Source organism: Ornithorhynchus anatinus, chromosome X3 (assembly GCF_004115215.2).
Source record: "Ornithorhynchus anatinus isolate Pmale09 chromosome X3, mOrnAna1.pri.v4, whole genome shotgun sequence".
NCBI lineage: Eukaryota > Metazoa > Chordata > Mammalia > Monotremata > Ornithorhynchidae > Ornithorhynchus > Ornithorhynchus anatinus.
Window position 1 is genome coordinate 2,173,407 of NC_041751.1, and position 6,000 is coordinate 2,179,406.

A 6,000-nucleotide genomic window follows, 5' to 3' on the forward strand; every position below is an offset into this window, starting at 1 on the left:
CAACCCCCTGTCCGGCCCCCCCGCCCGGCTCTCTAGCCCAACCCCCTGCCCGGCCCCCCTGCCCGGCCCCTGCCCGGCCCCCCTGTCCGGCCCCCTGCCCGACCCCCTTGCCCGGCCCTCTGCCCGACCCACTCTCCGGCCCCCCTGCCCGGCCGCCTATCCGGCCCCCTGCCCGGCTCTCTAGCCCAACCCCCTGCCCGGCCCTCCGTCCAACCCCCTGTCCGGCCCCCCTGCCCGGCCCCCCTGTCCGGCCCCCTGCCCGACCCCCTTGCCCGGCCCTCTGCCCGACCCACTCTCCGGCCCCCTGCCCGGCCCCCCTGCCCGACCCCCCTTGCCCGGCCCTCTGCCCGACCCACTCTCCGGCCCCCCTGCCCGGCCCCTCTGCCCGGCCCCTCTGCCCGGCCCCTCTGCCCGACCCCCCTTGCCCGGCCCTCTGCCCGACCCACTCTCCGGCCCCCCTGCCCGGCCCCTCTGCCCGGCCCCTCTGCCCGGCCCCTCTGCCCGACCCCCCTTGCCCGGCCCTCTGCCCGACCCACTCTCCGGCCCCCCTGCCCGGCCCTCTGTCCGGCCCCCCGTCCAACCCCGGCCCCGCCCGGCCAAAGCGCCTGGCACAACGTCAGCCCAAGGACCGGCCGCTGGAGAGGAGCCCATCTGCCGGGACTCGGTTTCCCCTTCCCCCCCATTCATGCAATCATTCAATCGTATTTAGTGAGCCTTTACTCCGTGCGGAGCGCTGTACTACTACTGTGCATTCATTCCACCGTATTTATTGATCCCTTAATAATTAATAATGACGATGATAATGATGATGATGATGATGATGATGATGATGATGGCATTTGTCGGAGAAGCAGCGTGGCTCAGTGGAAAGAGCACGGCCTTCGGAGTCAGGGCTCATGAGTTCGAATCCCAGCTCTGCCGCTTGTCGGCCGGGTGACCGTGGGCGAGTCGCTTAACTTCTCGGGGCCTCAGTTCCCTCCTCTGTAAAATGGGGATGAAGACCGTGAGCCCCACGTGGGACGACCCGATTCCCCTATGTCTACCCCAGCGCTTAGAACGGCGCTCGGCACAGAGTAAGCGCTTAACGAATACCAACGCTATTCTTATCATCACTAAGCGCTTACTCTGTGCCGAGCGCCGTTCTAAGCGCTGGGGGAGATTCAAGGTGATCGGGTCGTCCCACGTGGGGCTCACGGTCTTCATCCCCACTTGACAGATGAGGTCGCCGAGGCACAGAGAAGCCGAGTGACTTGCCCAAGGTCACCGGCTAAGTGGCGGAGCAGGATTAGAACCCGTGACCTCTGACTCCCAAGCCCGGGCTCTTTCCACTGAGCCCGGCTGCTTCCCTTACTGCGCGCAGAGCGCCGCGCCGCTGTGCATTCGTTCCGTCGTATTTATCGAGCGCTGCGCTGCTAGTATTCGCTCATTAATTCATTCAGCGTGGCTTAGTGGAAAGGGCCCGGACTTCAGAGGTCGTGGGTTCTAATTCCTCCTCTATCGCTTGTCATCTGGGTGACTTGGGGCCAGTCGCTTCACTTCTCTGGGCCTCGGTCCCCTCATCTGTCAAACGGGGAGGAGGGCCGTGAGCCCCACGTGGGACAACCCGATCGCCTTGAATCTCCCCCAGCGCTTAGAACGGTGCTCGGCGCGTAGTAAGCGCTTAACGAATGCCATCGTTATTATTACTCGATCGTATTTATTGAACGCTTACCGTGTGCAGAGCGCTGGACTAAGTGCTTGGAATGGACAACTGGGCAGCGGATAGAGACCGTCCCTGCCCAACCACGGGCTCGCGGTCTAGAAGGGGGGAGACGGACAACAGAACAAGTAGACAGGCAGCAATGGCATCGGAATAAATAAATAGAATTATAGCTATATACGCGTCATTAATCAAATAAATAGAGTAATAAATAATATGTACAAATTTACACAGGTGCTGTGGGGCGGGGAGGGGGGTAGAGCAGAGGGAGGGAGTCGGGGCGATGGGGAGGGGAGGAGGAGCAGAGGAGAAGCGGGGGCTCGGTCTGGGAATGCTATAAAATAATAACAATAATAACGATGGAATTTATTAAGCGCTTACTATGTGCCAAGCGCTGGTCTGAGCGCTGGGGTAGGTACAAAGTTTCATTCATTCATTCATTCAGTCGTATGCATACGACTGTACTGATAGTAATCCGGTTGAGTGAATGAATGAACAGATACCATTTAAAAACCACAAAAAATAAGCAATTCCAACTGCCGCTCACCCCCGGCCCTTAGAACAGTGCTCGGCACATAGTACGAGCTTAACAAATATAGTTATTATCTGACTACCTCGCCTGCTATCCGCACTGAGCGGGAACGAGCTTCTCTTGGGCCAGGGCAGCCCAAGAGATTCGTATATATTATTTATTACTCTATTTATTTGACTAATGATGTGTCTCTATCTATGATTCTATTTATCTATTCTGATGGTATTGGTGCCCGTCCACTTGTTTCGTTTTGCTCTCCGTCTCTCCCTTTTAGACTGTAAGCCTAAAAGGGCAGGGATCGTCTCTATCTGTTGCCGAGTTGTCCATCCCAAGCGCTTAGTCCAGTGCTCTGCACACAGTAGGCGCTCGATAAATACTATTGAATGAATGAATGAATAACGCTAATAGTATTTGCTAAGCACTTTGCGCCAAACACCGTACTAAGCACTGGGGTAGATACAAGATGATCAAGTTGGCTACAGTCCCCGTCCCACATGAGGCTCCCAGGAGGAGGGAGAATAGACGTTTTACGGATGAGGAAACTGAGGCGCGGGGAAGTTAAGCGACTGGCTCGGGGTCACAAAGCAGGCGACCGGCAGAGCTGGGATTAATTAATGTTGGTATTTGTTAAGCGCTTACTATGTGCAAAGCACCGTTCTAAGCGCTGGGAGGGGGGGGGATAGAAGGTGATCAGGCTGTCCCTCATGGGGCTCACGGTCTTCATCCCCATTTTACAGATGAGGGAACTGAGGCCCAGAGAAGTGAAGTGACTTGCCCAAAGTCACACAGCTGACAAGTGGCGGAGCCGGGATTCGAACTCAGGGCCTCTGACTCCCAGGTCCGGGCTCTTTCTCCAAGGCCACCAATTTTCACGGGCCCAGTTTCCTGGCACCGCCACCCACCCCACTGGAGCTTCTTATTTTCCCAGCCCGGAGAGCAGGGTGTGCTCCGACTTTCTGAACTCCTCCTAGTAATCCATGGGAAACAGATTTGTTTGCCTAGATGAGATTTGCTTTTCCTTTCACTTTGAAATAAGTCTGGACGGTCAATAAGGAAAGAGGCCGGAGAGATAAGGAAAGACGGCCAAGTTAAAATGGGCAAGAGAAGGAAGGGAAGGTTTTATTCTGAACTGAAACAGAAATAAAGTCGAAAGATCCGCTCCGGACGTGATCGGGATTCTCTGGGCTGTAAGCTCGTCGTGGACAGGGAAAGTCTCTACCGACTCTGTTGTATTTTTAATTAACTCGTCCTTTCAGTCGGTCGTATTTATTGATCGCTTCCTGTGGGCAGAGCACTGTCCTCAGCACTTGGGAGAGCACAATATAACAATAAACGGACGCATTCCCTGCCCACGATGAGCTGTTCTCTTCCAAGTGCGGTGCCGTCAGTTCCCACATCCTGCCCGGCGTCTGTGCCAATCAGTCGAACGCATTTATTGAGCGCTTATTGGGTGCAGAGCACTGTACTGAGCGCTTGGGAGGATGCAATAGAGCAATAGAACAGACACATTCCCCGCCTACAACGAGATGACAGCCTAGAGGGGGAGACAGCTGTTACTATGAATAAATGAATTTCAGAAATGGACAGAAGTGCCGTGGGGCTGGGAGGGGGATCCAGTTATGGGATCAAATATTCCCAAACAGGTCCATTCATTCATTCAATCGTATTTATTGAGCACTTACTGTGTGCGGAGCACTGTGCTAAGCGCTTGGAAAGTACAGTATAGCAATAAAGAGAGACGATCCCCGCTCAGAACGGGCTCACAGTCTAGAGGGGAGACAGACATCAACGCAAGTAAACAGGCATTCATTCAATTAATTCAATAGTATTTACTGAGCACTTACTATGTGCAGAGCACTGTACTAAGCGCTTGGAATGGACAAATCGGCCACAGAGACGGTCCCTGCCCTTTGACCGGCTTACGGTCTAATCGGGGGAGACGGACAGACAAGAACAATAGCAGTAAATAGAATCAAGGGGATGAACAACATCTCATTAATATAAATAGACAGAATTAATAGATAAATAATGATCTCCTCCTGCCTGACTACTTGTTTGTTGTCTGTCTCCCCCTTTGAGACTGCGAGCCCGTCACTGGGCAGGGATTGTCTCTGTTGCCGAATTGTACATTCCAAGCACTTAGTGCAGTGCTCTGCACACGGTAAGCGCTCAATACATACTATTGAATGAATGAATAAATATATAGTGCTGTGATGGTAATGCAGGCAGGGGTCTGACTTGGGATGGAGGAGTGGAGCCATATCTGCAGCTCTGGCTCCACACCATAACCTCCTGCCCGGTGGAAGGACCGAGAAGCAGCGTGATCTGGTGGATAGAGCCCGGGCCCGAGAGTCAGAAGGACCTGGGTTCTAATCCCGACTCTGCCAATTGCTTGCTGGGGGACCTTGGGCAAGTCACTTCTCTGGGCCTCAGGATCCTCGACTGTAAAATGGGGATACCTGTCCTCCCTCCTACTTAGATTGTGATCTCCCTACGGGACAGACCCTGCGTCGGACCTAAAGGACTACCCCGGCGTTTAGGACGGTGTTTGACCCAGAGTGAGTGCTTAACAAATACCATTTAAAAAAACCCACGCCAATAAAATCTCACTATCATTACTGTGGACTTCAAACCCCAGCTTTCAGCTTAGATTCCCTCTGGGATCAAATACGTCAGGCCATGAGAAGTGCTATTTTTAAATGACCTTGGCCAACGTCTTCTTTGACGAGAACGAAACCACTAGGCATTAATTCCTCTCTCATCTCGCCAGCTCCATCCCACACCAGCGTTCACTTTATCATCCTTCTCTGTCACCTGTCAAGAGGAACCTCCCGCCTGCTTTAACGCTACCCTCTCTCCTCTGCCTCTGACTTTCTAGGTTTCTAGGAAAGCCAGTCTCCTAAACTAAGCCGGGAGAAGCGGCACGGCCAAGTGGATAGCGCGCTGGCCTGGGAGTCAGAAGGTCATGGGTTCTGATCCCGGTTCTGTCACTTGTCTGCTGTGTGACCTTGGGCAAATCACTTCACTTCTCTGGGCCTCAGTTCCCTCGTTTGTAAATGGGGATTAAGACTGCGAGCCCTATCTGGGACAGGGACCGTGTCCCATCCGATTATCTCGTATCTACCCCAACGCTTAGAACGGTGCCTGGAACGTAGTAAGTGCTTAACGGGTACCATAAAAAAACCTCTTTATGCTGTCTCACCTTCTAAATCCACTTTTTTAAAGATGATATTTGTTAGTACGTGCCAGGCACTGCATTGAGCATTTAATGTGAGCGGAGCACTGTATTAGGTGTTTGGGAGACTACAATATAACAGACATACTCAATTATTTCCCTCCTACCTGTACTCTACCAGTCTCGGCCATGGGAGGGAGAGTCAAACTGAGGCCTGTCCAGTCCGTTCTTGGCTTGGGCAGTGGCTAATGAATGGAAGGCCATCGGCTCCGAGTCAAAACTGACCCGTGCCGGGCAGCAGCGGCACGGGACAGGGTCGAGGTCGGGGGCTCAGGTTTGCTGTGCGGAAGGAGGCCGTGGTAAACCGCTTCTGTATTTTTACCAAGAAAACCCTCCGGATCCACTACCGGAATGATCGCGGATGGAGAGCGGGGCGTTCCGGGAGAGATGTGTCCGTGGCGTCGCTGTGGGTCGGAAATGACTCGACGACATAAGACCTATAATTAATTGTAGTGCCTCTCTTCCCTGATAGACCGTAAGCTTCTTGAGGGCAAGGATCGTGTCGATTAATTATATTTTACTCTCCGAAGTGGT